At 31.9% G+C, this 13704-nt stretch overlaps 2 long non-coding RNA genes across 3 annotated transcripts; one reads left to right on the forward strand and one right to left on the reverse strand.

Moving 5' to 3' along the window:
- The first annotated feature begins 5190 nt into the window (after nt 1-5190).
- Nucleotides 5191-5857, forward strand: LOC115889258. The gene is made up of 2 exons (XR_004051406.1): nt 5191-5610; nt 5682-5857. It is a non-coding gene; the product is annotated as an uncharacterized LOC115889258 (long non-coding RNA).
- A 365-nt stretch (nt 5858-6222) lies between these two features.
- Nucleotides 6223-7124, reverse strand: LOC115889257. Of its 2 annotated transcripts, XR_004051405.1 has the most exons (3): nt 7099-7124; nt 6881-7013; nt 6223-6412 (listed from the first exon to the last, which is right to left on the reverse strand). It is a non-coding gene; the product is annotated as an uncharacterized LOC115889257 (long non-coding RNA). The 2 variants fall into 2 exon arrangements; XR_004051404.1 differs by lacking the exon at nt 7099-7124 and having other exon boundaries at nt 6881-7089.
- Nucleotides 7125-13704: the final 6580 nt, after the last annotated feature.

Raw genomic sequence — 13704 nt, forward strand, 5'->3', positions numbered from 1 at the left:
TGTTATACTTTTCGCTTAAAATTAAAAAATCACAAATGGCATTTCACACATTTATCTATTAAAATCGAGATTAAAATAATAAACTTGCGTAACATGTTATACACGAGATAGAAAGTTTCAGAATCGATTAATACGCAATACGCTACGCAGTCAACTTATTCCTATGCGCGGATGAGCGTCTTCAAGACTTCCTTCGGCCAGGGTCACGACGCCGCCGAAGAGGAATCGGCCTACGTTTGGCTAAACAGGCTGGACACGGTGGAGTACGATATTGGCGAGTCTGAATATTTATAAAAATTTGCAAAGTAAAATATGTTGGAAAAATAATTAATCCATACATATATAAAAGCTCAAAGAGTTTTTTTGTTGCATCCATCCCGCCGAAACCGCTTTACCAATCTTGATGATTCTTTTTTTAAATGAAAGGTATATATGTGTAGATTTGTTATGAAGTATTTTTATAGTGCTTAATGGCTATTTCTTTGTGTAAAACGACTAAATACTAAAACATACCTGAAAACACCTACACACAATACCTCCAGAAATAAATTAGTTGTCATTGTCAGTGGTGTGTCAGTTAGATTATATATTACGTTTTTAGATATTTTAGAGTGAGTTGATGCCGCCAGCTTTAGATACATAAATATTAGCACAAAGGTTCGTTTAAACGACATTAGTGAATTAGCTACACAAAGCGATTTTAGGAAATTCATCCTCTTAGAGAGTAAAATTATCTCGGAACAGTTTGTTGTATGAAAATTCCTTACTATTTCGTCTAGAAGAATGAAATCCTACAAAAAGAATTAGAAGAAATTTTTGAAATTCATCAACCAAATGGGTAAAGTTAGTAAAAATTTATATAAAACTTGGTGACGTCTGGATTATACACATAAAAATTGGCACAAAGGTAAAGCGAATTTATGAAATTTATACCCTTAGGGAGTAAAATAGGGAATGAAAGTTTGCTGTACGAAAATGCAATACTATAACATTATAAACCAGACAGTATAAAATTTTATACAAGGGTTTATTTAGTGACATCATAAGGAAATATATCTTCCTCAATTATCCTTCAAAGAATAAAAAATAACCTATAAAGAGAGTATTAGTGCTCTTAATAAATAAAAAAAAGATGAAAAATAAAAAACATCTATATGTTCACTAGCTCTCTATAAAGAAGTAAAAAATCATTTAAATCAATGCATAAACGATTCGAGGTGTAACGCGAACGTAGTCGCGAGAAAAAGCTAGTAATTTATTAAATTATTTTATTTAACTCATTAATTTTCATTGAAAAGGAATTTTTGTAATTCGCCACTATATTAGTTAAAAACTAAGAAACTCATATCAAATTTAAGTTTTGCGATTTTGACTTATACTTTTTACAAAATCTGAACACTTTTTAAAAGAAAAAAAGTTTTTGATAATATTTGTGTAGATTGACTACAAGTTGTATAACATAAATTTCTACGACCGGTATACCTAGTGGTTTGCAGCATCGCCTTGTGGTGCAAACGTTGGCCTGTTAATCTGTGACGTGACGCACAACAGCCAAGAAAAACAGAAGCGTGGCTAAGAATTTAGTAATTTAAAAAAAAGTCTTTTAGATACAGTAGTAGGTATTAAAAAGTTTTGTGTTTAAATGAGGTTTGCCTTTAACAGTTAAAAAATTATATCGTAAAGTGTAACTTTCCGTAAGAATTCTTTTTTTTTGCTTGCTTGTTTTACGGAGAGGTGCAATCGCATAGTTATTATTGATAATGTTTTATTTAATTTTAACATTACTACTTTTTCAGTGAATCTTTAAATCTGTTGTTTTTTGTTAAGTTCGTTATTTAAACATATGTATGTAATACACTCATATTAACACTAATCATATTTTTACGTTTTATTCATCATTTTCAATGCCCCCCCGGTTGTATCTTTGTAAAGGACTGTGAATTTTTTTCTTAAAATTGCGTCATATTTTGGTCATTATATACGATATTCTAAAGGAATTTTGCTCAACAAATAAACAAAGGTATTTACCCGCCCTTTTTTACATTTTATTGCATTATTATATCTGCCCCTTCGGCCTCGTTTAAACAATTTTTTACCACCGTACAAATACCTCTTCCTAGAGTTATTTGTACGGTGTGTTTACCTTTTTTTAGAATGAGACGAACTGTAAATAATTCTAAGGCTACTAGTTTTATACATACCTATATAGAGAGTGACCCAGGCCTCCAAAAAAGCTTTTTACCTATTACGTTTTAGGTTTGTAATTTTTTTATTTTATTTTTAATTCTTAATTTTTTACATAAGATGGGGGCCATTGTAACGCACATTTTCAAAATATTTTTGTCAACATACAGGGTGATTCTCGGGGTGATTCAAACCGCAAGACATATGCTTAATACAGTTCATGAAGATTGGGACATTTAATTAAAATTTGATTGCCTGATGAAGCTACCTTTAAAAGTAATGGATCTGTAAATAAACGTAATATTCATTATTATGTGACAGAAATCCCATGCTGTAGCACACAGATTTGATACTTTTAATGATAAATGCCTTCTATTGAGAGACTAAAAGGTAATTGCCTCGTATCAGAGCCATCATAATACAAGAAGAAGACCGACCAAATCTTGACTTATATTTTCAAAAAAACACAATTTTCTCATTAAATATTGATTTTAGGTATAGGAAGTTATTAATAATACAAGATTAAACAACTATTACGTATTACTTTACAGGAAGCTATCGATTGCGAACTAACTAAATCGTTACTAATTACTAATTTTAAAAAGTTCTTTTTGAGATCAAAAAAGGTAAAACTAAAACCTAAATTATCATTTGAGATTAAACGGAAAGTTCTAAATAAGGTTGCCTATTCTAAACAAGAAAAATGTATTTATAAGTTTTATAACATCTCTAATTAAATTTGGACGAAAATAATATTTCTGTTTGCTGTAGATAATTTTCTCAGGGAAAATACGTAAATAAAAATGACTTTTTAAGTAAAAAAAAGTCAAAAGGACAAGTTATTCCAAAAAAGGACTGTCCTTTTCAAAAAAGGACAGGTGGCAACCCTAGGTATTTCTTTTTTTTTATACTTTAGTTTGAAAATATGTTCCGGCCCCCTATATTTACAAAAATGTCTAAAATGTGCTTTACCATTGCCTCCATATTCTGAAAAAAAAAATTGAAAGAAAAGTCACCAACCGCAAACCTAATATTGAACTGTTTCGGAAGCCTGAGTCACCCTGTAAATATTCAAAAGTAACTGAAAGTTTATATAGAATTAACTGAAAGTTTAAATTGAAAATCGACGTTGGAGCGATTTTCGAAAACTACCTACTAACGTTTCAACATAAGTATATGTGGGATATTAATTATACCGTATTATCGAATTAAAACGGCGTCAGCGATGGCTATGAAATGAAGATCGCTGTCATTTTATATGTAAATTTATATAGGAAATGCCATCGATCGTCATTTCCAAGCCAACTGGACGCCGTTTTTATTCGATCATACGGTATTATTATATTAGACCTTATAACAAAACTTATCTGACGAAAAAGTGTTAATGTAGTATATTAATATGGAGTAAACATTTTACTAATTACTTTACTTTTTTACTTTACTAATTAAATTCGTTCCAAAAAACGATACGCCACTGGCCATTAGAACAATCCAAATGCGCCTAGTTGCCGGGGTCGGAAATTTTAGACTTCTCTGTCTCTTCTGTCCTTGTTTGACACATTGGAATGTTTGATACACTACCAACGAGTATTTATGAATGAGATGTTCGGTCTATATTTATAATGTCTTTGTTTAATATAAAATAATATTCTACTTTTTGAAATGTATCGAGCCCTAATTGTACCTAAAAGTAAAATATATTTTTACTGATATACCATATTGTAAACTATTTAATATTTCAGTCACTTAAAAAGTTAATTTGCATTGAATAATTGCCTACCATTAAAGGAAATATGAGCTATATAATCCTTGATGGGCATCTTCCTCTAAATTTTGGGTTTCGTTCAACCGATTTATTCTCAAAACCTGAAACATCTACATATAAAAAGAAGCACAGGTCACTAATTATAATAAACTTCACCCTTGGAATTACTTCCACTAATTATAATAAACTTCACCCTTGGAATTACTTCTATCACAATTACAATATCTGCATTGGCATTTTCTACTGTTCAATGGGAAACAATAAACTTTCCAACATTTTTTAAATGATGTAACAATTCCTCTTGTGGTTACTTTTCCATAGATATCCTCATCTCTGTCCTCATGTGAATTCAGAGGCAATGAACATGAAAATTATTTACCATAAACATCGCAAACTAAAAACCTAATAAACAATTTTTAAAAACCTAAATAAACAATATAGAAATAAATTTAGTATTCTTACCTATTATCGTCCAAATCCATGTTAATAGATAATTATTATTTTTAAATATATTTTTGGAACTGCTGGTTTTAGTAATTATTAAATTAAACGAACTAAAAAGTCTTAAAAATGAACAATTCTTAACCATAACCCCAAAAAATGCAGATCTCCTGTCAACTTTCTATATTTTTTATTTGTTCATTATTTTCCTAGTGACGTCACAGGTGGTATGCGCGAACTGAACGAAATTGGAGCCGCTATCGATCATACCTTGTATTCTTTGTACCATGATAGCGGGCTATGTTGGAAAATATGCCGTATTTTGTCGAGGAAGACGATTTCGTCACGACCAATGAGCGTCGAGTATTTGAAATTGAAAACATATAAATTGACGGTAACCTATGTTTTTTGACTCATTTCACTGACAGATGTGATGAGATTATTATTGTAATTTATAGATCCAAACGTTTTTTGAAAAAATAATGTATTTTAAAGTTATTTCCTAGAGTTTGGTTTGTCCTTCTATATTCTGGTATTTGTCTACTAATAAATAATATCTTATTTTGTATTTTGATGTATGGAAATCCGCAAGTTTTGTATCTGAAGCCGCAAAGAAATTTCGCTCTATAGTGAGAAAAATGTTATTATATCTTTTTAGACGTGTAGAATTACAAAATTTCTTATTTCAGATGTTCTAAATGTGAGTGTATGTCAAAAATTTAAATATATACTTGAAATATTATTTCAAGTTATATGCTTTGACATTTTTTGGAAGTAAACAAACATTGAAGAAAGTGTTGTGCCTTCACAGAATTTAAATTGGCATTAGGAATAGATTTCCTTGATTTAGTAATGATATTGCTCATAGAAATTGATAATGTGAAGAATAACAATACAGGAACATAGAATAGCAAGAAAGAAATTCTAGCAGCAAGTTAGGTTATGAGATAAATTTTATTTATATAGTTTGTTTAAAGAGTTTAGTTTGAAAAAGGTAAAACAATTATTATTGTCCAGGTCATATTTGATAACTGTTGTTAATTGATAACATATTACAGGGACACAGTAAAAAGACAAAACATTTAGACCCTTTGAAAGAGAAATGTTTGCAATGGATATTAATAAATTCTACCCAATTTGTACGATGTACAATACAGGCAATATTTCTGCCTCCTAACGCACTATTCGCGTAAAAGAAGATGTGGGTATTGTATTTATAGGTAGTTAATGGTACATGGAATATATTTCTATATTATTGCAATAACGATGTCTTTATGTTGTATTTTTTTAGAACAGATTTATTATTAGTTGGCTAGTGTGTTAGTAGGATAGCCATTGGTAGTTATAAAGTATGAAGTCGTCCGGTATTAATAATAGGAATTGATCAAAGCTTATACATTTATTGTGATATTTATATTGTGAATTTAAGTAGTTAGTTTTGGTTGTTTAATAAACGAATTAATGTGCTTATTGTTTATCTAATTAAAAGAACAATGAAAAGTTGAATACCATAGTGGTACGTATGTTATACAAAGAATTTGCATCAACATTTTTTTGGTTATATACTTGTACTGATATTTGTTTCTTGAACTAAAAAATTATACAGTACCTACTACACAATATATAATCTGCAGCTACATAGGTAGGTAGCTATTGGTAATTAAATTTTTTATCCAATATAATATCTAACATCAGAAATATTGTTAATTATCAACTATAAACAACTAAGAACTAGAATTATCAACTATAAACACAATATAATATACTGTATCTTAAGCAATATGTAATTATTTAACAATTATTTTTTTTGGGAAATAAAAACTGGTACTAAATTCTTTTTGACTATTTAATTTCTAAGTCACAAATAATGGTGGACAAATAGCAAGAAAATTATACAAGTAAAACATAATTTTAACTTATTTCTCTAATGGAATTTTGGTATTGATCTACTTAGTAGGATATGCAGTTTATCATATTTTTGAATATTTATATTCAATATTGTTCAGGAACAGCCCAATTACTCTGAAAAAAAAATATATGGTCAAATTCTTTGAAAAGAAACTTTTAAAATCAGTAATGATAAAAAAATATATAATTGTTGTATAGCAGAACCAGGGGACACAGAATTAGGGGAATTAACAATAGATTATTAAAAACTGCCTTCTCTTAAAAAAGTAGTATTATATGCACTTAGAAAGACTATAAAGGATATAAGTACGCATAGAAAGAAAGTAAGTATCTTACTACTGATATATATATATAACTATATATGAATACGATACCTACAGTATACAATATTATTAGTATAAAAATAACAGCACAGTCGGCACACTTTAAAATAAAAAAGCAGCATAATATTCAGGTATGTATAAAAGTAAAATTTTCTCAAAAATATTAGAATATGAAATAAATTGCAACTAAATTTTAATTAATAAACATAAACAAATAAAATTGTCAGTGTTATTAAAACTTTATGTAAATATATGTTACCTTAATACTTTGTCTTTAATCCTACTCTTCTGACATGGCTTTTCAAACTTATGCCCAAATCTCAATTCTTGTTATTAAGAATAATATTTATGAACTTTTGTTTCCATATTAATTTCAATATATTTGAATAAAACTGGAAAAATAATCAATATTGGCACTTGAAATTTTAACTTCTTATGTCCTTAAATTATTTATATTGTGTTATACATAATACTTACATAAATATTCAATTTAAAAATAGATCAGCACTTGAACGAGTGAATATAAAATAGTATATTATCAATTTCTATGAGCAATATTATTACTAAATCAAGGAAATCTATTCCTAATGCCAATTTAAATTCTGTGAAGGCACAACACTTTCTTCAATATTTGTTTACTTCCAAAGGGCAAAGGGTGTAACTTGAAATATTTCGACCAATATTTCAAGTATATATTTTAATTTTTGACATTAAGCACTCACATTTAAAACATCTGAAATAAGAAATTATGTTATTCTACGCGTCTAAAAAGATATAAAATTTTTCTCACTATAGAGCGAAATTTCTTTGCGGCTTCAGATACAAAACTTGCGGATTTCCATACATCGAAATACAAAATAAGATATTATTTATTAGTAGACAAATACCAGAATATAGAAGGCCAAACCAAACCTCTAGGAAATAACTTTAAAATAAATTATTTATTCAAAAAACGTTTGGATTTTGGATCTATAAATTACAATAACGATCTCATCACATTTGTCAGTGAAATGAGTCAAAAAACATAGGTTACCGTCAATTTATATGTTTTCAATTTCAAATACTCGACACCCATTGGTCGTGACGAAATCGACTTCCTCGACAAAATACGGCACGTTTTTTTTGGGCCAGTGGAATATCCTTATTCTATATATCCTCGACTGGAACCAAACAGCACAAATAAAATTGTCCAATACTATGTCCAATCCCATACAAGTTAGAAGAGGGTGCGACAGGGTTGCGTGCTATCTCCACTCCTATTTAATTTATACTCAGAAGCTATTTTCCAGGAGGCTCTGGAGGACGTGGAAATAGGTCTTAATTGTGACGATACGGTGCAGACAATATACACGACATACAACAACTGGTCAACAAGGTAGGAGAACAGAGCAAAGCAGTGGGTTTAAACATCAACAAGAAAACCAAATTTATGATAATATCCAGAAACCCAGATGTTTATATACCATCTGTATAAAGTCCATCTTAACATTTAACTCAAGGCCCATAGAAAAAGTAGATAAATTTAAGTACTTGGGCATCTGGCTCTCCGAAGACTCTCTGGATCTCCCTGGACATCAGACAAGGAAATTAAATGTCGCATCGAACAAGCTCGGCAGGCATTCTTGAGGTTACGAAAAGTACTTGTCTGTTCTGATTTTGACCTTAGCCTTAGATTAAGATTCGTAAAGTGTTATGTGTGGTCGGTGCTCCTTTATGGTACGGAAGGTTGGACATTGAAATCAGCTACCATCAAAAAATTGGAGTCTTTCGAGATGTGGCTATATCGCAGAATCCTGAAGATACGTTGGACGGCTAGGTTGACAAATGAAGAAGTGCTCAGACGTGTTGACAAAGAGCGTGAATTGTTTGAATTGATTAAAAAGAATAAAAAACGCATACCTGGGGCACATAATGTAGTGATGGACAAAACTGTTATTTTTAGATAACAGTTGAAACTGTTATAGTTATTCATAAAAAACAGCTTAAAATAACAGCTTAAAATAACTGCTTAAAAATAAGAGATTTCTTTATTTTATTGCTAAATATCTGAAAGAGTATGAGGCGGTCACCGCCAGGCGTATTAACGCAGTTGCAAGTTGCAACAATGACGTGCTCGGTGGTAGTATTTCCAGGATGTCAAAAAATAAAACGCCGCTCAAATTTTGTAATTTAAGGGGCGTTTTCACACTCATGGAATTTGAGAAACCCCTATCGAACCTCAACCCCACAGTCAATCCGTGTACCAAAAATCAGCTTTAAACGTCAAGCAGTTTAAGCAGAATAGTGATTACTCCATGGTCATATTTTATGAAACACCCTGTATATATTTTTAAAATACCTTAAAATATGTAAAACAAAAAATAAAATATACGTGTTTTAAGAGTTTTTCCGAAAAACTCACCGGTTTTTAAATAAAAAAATTTCTAATAGTTGAGGGTGGTTTCACCCCCTTAGAATTCGAGTTTCCAAAAATCCCTTCTTATCGAACCTCTACACCCTAAAGTCAATCCGTTTTCTAAAAATCAGCCTTTTAGGTCAATGGCTTTAAGCAGGATCGTGATTAATCAATGACCAGAATTTTCAAAACACCCTGTTTACATTTTTAAAAAATCTTAAAATATTATTCTGAGAAATTTTCAGAATAAATAAATACCTAAATATTGAAACTTAATAAGTAAGTACTGAAACATACAACGCCATAATATCTCGACCTCCGCCCGTTATGCTCGTAACAGGTTGAAAAACAATGTATCTAAAACAACTGGTGCGTTATCCTCCAACCTGTTTCGAACCTCCATCGACAATCGACCGATGCAGCAGTGTTACTTTCCCACTCCGATTATCTCGACCGCCGCTCTGTTATGCTCGTAACAGGTTAAAAAACAACGTATCTAAAATGACTGCTTCTCCAACCCGTTGCGAGCCTCCATCGACAATCGACCGATGCAGCAGCGTTCCTTTCCCACTCCTGTTATCTCGACCGCCAGGCGTTATGCCCGCAACTGTTTCAAAAAGCTGCTGCTTTTATATCCTATTATTTTGAGCTGTTGCAAGCTTCACACGACCATCGACCGATGCAGCTACGTTCGCCGCGCCGCGCCGCAGCGCATTCCCCACTCCGTTGTCCGTTGTATCTCGCCGCCTGTATCGATGGTTGTCGTAATGTTTTCCATCCATAATGCATATTAGTTGTTTTTTGGAATTGCTTCGAGCAGCATGGAATTTCGTGGCGGTGCAGAGCGCCGACTTCGTTTCATGAACGGTCGATCTCTGCGTATCGTTATTTTATATCTGTTATTTTTTAAAAGTAATAACAGTTGCGTTATGTTATTTCTAAATAATTGTTATAAAATAACAGATAGTTAAATAACAACCCATCACTAACATAATGCGAAACCCCAAATATCAATTCTTGCATTTGTTGATCGAAGGCCGGAGGGGTATCGGAAGGAAGCAAATGTCTTGGCTGAGGAATATTAGACAGTGGACAGGGCTACACGATGTTCAGTAGTTAATACACACCGCCCGGAACAGAGAAGCAATGGAAAATGTTATCGCAAACATCCATTAATGAATCTGTATTAGAAGAAGAAGAAGTGATAGCAGTCATATTTTGATTAATTTTTAATTAATTTGTAGCTAAATTATCTAACTTGTAATAGCTTGTTGGCTAGTAGAGTTTTAAGTCAAAAAGGTTGTAGCAGCTATTGTGCAGGCATATGAAAAAAAGTTATAACAAATGTAAGAATATCTTTTTTTTACTCTTATTCCTACCAACTAGGTACCTGATTCTGAAACGAGGGATAAAACGCACCATTGCTAAAACATCTGGCTGACCCATCGGCGATGCCTGCTTTCGAAAAATATACTTCTTTTTACTTTTCCAGAGTGCGTGGCCGAATACGGGTGTTTTGTCTTTCGTTCAGAATTCGGTACTTAACGGTAAATCGTATTGTAGTTATTGTGAGTGTGCTTGCCGTTCTATAAATTAGGTGAGTCTGTGCTCACGGGCAAATTAATTTACCTTTATTTACATTTTATTTAATTATCATTTTTTGGTATATATTTCGTTTATTCTTTACTGAGCAATTAATTACTTATTACAAGATGGGTTTTATACCTAGGCCTTTTATCTGTCGTTCAGATAATAGACACTGTCGTTCGTGTCTAAAGCTGCTGTCGTTCAGCGTCGAGAATTATTCCTGTTGTTCGGAATAATTGGCATTGTCGTTCATGCCAACATACTGTCGTTCAGTATGATTTTGTTATTCCTGTCGTTCGGAATAACTGGTATTGTCGTTCATACCAACACGCTGTCGTTCAGTGTGATTAATATTATTCCTGTCGTTCGGAATAATTGGCATTGTCGTTCATGCCAACATACTGTCGTTCAGTATGATTTTGTTATTCCTGTCGTTCGGAATAACTGGTATTGTCGTTCATACCAACACGCTGTGTTCAGTGTGATTAATATTATTCCTGTCGTTCGGAATAATTGGCATTGTCGTTCATGCCAATATACTGTCCTTCAGTATGGTATTAATATTATTCCTGTCGTTCGGAATAATGGGCATTGTTGACAATGCCAACACCAGACTGTCGATCAGTATATTATGGCCACTTATAGTTGTAATAATTAAGGTAGTACTACTCAATGGTTAATTAATGTTAATTAATAATTAAGGTATTGATGCTCATTGGTTAATGATTGATAATTAAGGATTAATAAATCCAAGTAGTAAAATAAATAAAATAAAACTTGTAAGTTAGATTTATTTATTTGGCTGAATTCTTTTGCTCAGATACTTTTTCTTTGATTACAGGTAAAGATCTAAACGCATCCACAAAGACGGTCAACTTGGTTATTCGTTAAGACAATTCTATTAGTTGTATTTTAAATTGTAAGTAGCGCCTACGTTTGTAATTAAATATTTAAAAAAAAAAATAAAAAAAAGGATCACAAAATTAAGTGGTTCTTACAGCACAGAAGTGGGATTACCAAAAACATTACCAAAAACATTACCAAAAACATAAAGATAAATTAATTAAAGGAAAATAAATAACCTAAAATTATTAATACACGTTGATCTGTACTCATGATTGTATATTTATGTGTGCGAGGCTTAGTGTGATGCTTATGGCGCATTAACGTTAGCGTATATAAATTTACGAAATTCATGTACTACTATTAAGTTATCGGAAGTTGAACGTTTGGGTTTACGGTGTAGTTAAAAAAAACTACTCTTTGATGCTTTGGGAGTTCCTACACTACTACACTGGGAACTACGTCGTTCAATCTTGTAATTGATGATATAGCAACAACAATAGATGCATATGTCGTACCAGATTATACACAAGATGTACCAATTCTAATAAGAAGAAATTTTTCTGAGTTACCAGGTATACTAGCTATTAAGGATAATATTTCATTTAAATTTTTTAAGCGTTCAGGAATAAATCAAATTGAACCAGAATCACATATCAGTAAAATTGTTTTACAACTAGCAACAAATGCGACAATTCTACCGAATCATTGGGGACACGTACAAGTTTACAATAACGAATACGAGGGAGATTTATGTATCAATGCTAGCCTAAGATCACCTGCAGGAAAAGAGTACTGCACACCTCACACAATTATAACACTTAAAAGAGGAAAATCGTCCACCGTACCCTGTATAAACTTATCGGATAGGGAAATAAGTTTCAAAAAGAATACAGTTTTTGCTAGAGCACATCCTTGCATAGAAGAAATTCAACCAATAGAGAAAATTTCACTTATCCAAGAAACAACTTCTAGACATTTACCCGAAGAAGAAATAATATAATCGGTAAAGTAAATCAAGAAACTAAGGAAACACTGACTAAGCTATTGAATGAATATAGAGACTGCTTTGCTTTAAACACTAGAGACCTAGGCTGTGCTAAGTCAGTCAGCTTACGAATTAATTTGAACGACAAAGCAAACCATTTTTATACAGGCCTTATCGAATGTCAAGAACGGAACAAAACATAGTCAAGGACATCGTTGAAGAACTTCTACTTCATGGAATTGTTCGAGAATCTGACTCTGAGTATTCTTCACCCGTTTTACTTGTAAAAAGAAAAATGGTGAAAAGCGTTTTTGTATAGACTACAGAAAACTTAATTCTTTGACTATAAAAGATAGCCACACTTTACCTCGCATTGATGATCAAATTGATAAACTCCAAGGAGGAAACTTTTTTATAAGTCTTGACTTACGATCCGGTTATCATCAAGTGCCTCTAGAAGAGTCTTCCAAGCACTTCACAGCATTTGTAACACCAGAAGGTCAATATGAGTATAATAGAGTCCCTTTTGGATTATCCAATGCACCAAGGGTATTTCAGCGGTTAATGACCAAAATACTGAGACCTGTACGTGAAAATTCTGCTTTATACCAAGATGATATTCTTTTATATGCACCGACGATACCAGAAACATTGGAAGTTTTGGAAAAGGTTTTAAAAATATTTAGGGAAGAAGGGCTTACTTTAAACTTACAGAAATGTACATTCCTTAACTCATCTGTAACTTACCTGGGTTATGATATCGAAAAAGGCACGGTCAGACCAGGTACTGACAAGATAAAAGCAGTTGAACATTTTCCGACTCCGAAGTCCGTCTATCAAGTTAACACGCTGTCGTTCAGTGTGATTAATATTATTCCTGTCGTTCGGAATAATTGGCATTGTCGTTCATTCTAACATACTGTCGTTCAGTATGATTTTGTTATTCCTGTCGTTCGGAATAACTGGTATTGTCGTTCATACCAACACGCTGTCGTTCAGTGTGATTAATATTATTCCTGTCGTTCGGAATAATTGGCATTGTCGTTCATGCCAATATACTGTCCTTCAGTATGGTATTAATATTATTCCTGTCGTTCGGAATAATGGGCATTGTTGACAATGCCAACACCAGACTGTCGATCAGTATATTATGGCCACTTATAGTTGTAATAATTAAGGTAGTACTGCTCAATGGTTAATTAATGTTAATTAATAATTAAGGTATTGATGCTCATTGGTTAATGATTGATAATTAAGGATTAATAAATCC

Source organism: Sitophilus oryzae, unplaced genomic scaffold (genome assembly GCF_002938485.1).
Source record: "Sitophilus oryzae breed Bouriz unplaced genomic scaffold, Soryzae_2.0 scaffold_812_pilon_pilon, whole genome shotgun sequence".
Taxonomy (NCBI): Eukaryota; Metazoa; Arthropoda; class Insecta; order Coleoptera; family Curculionidae; genus Sitophilus; species Sitophilus oryzae.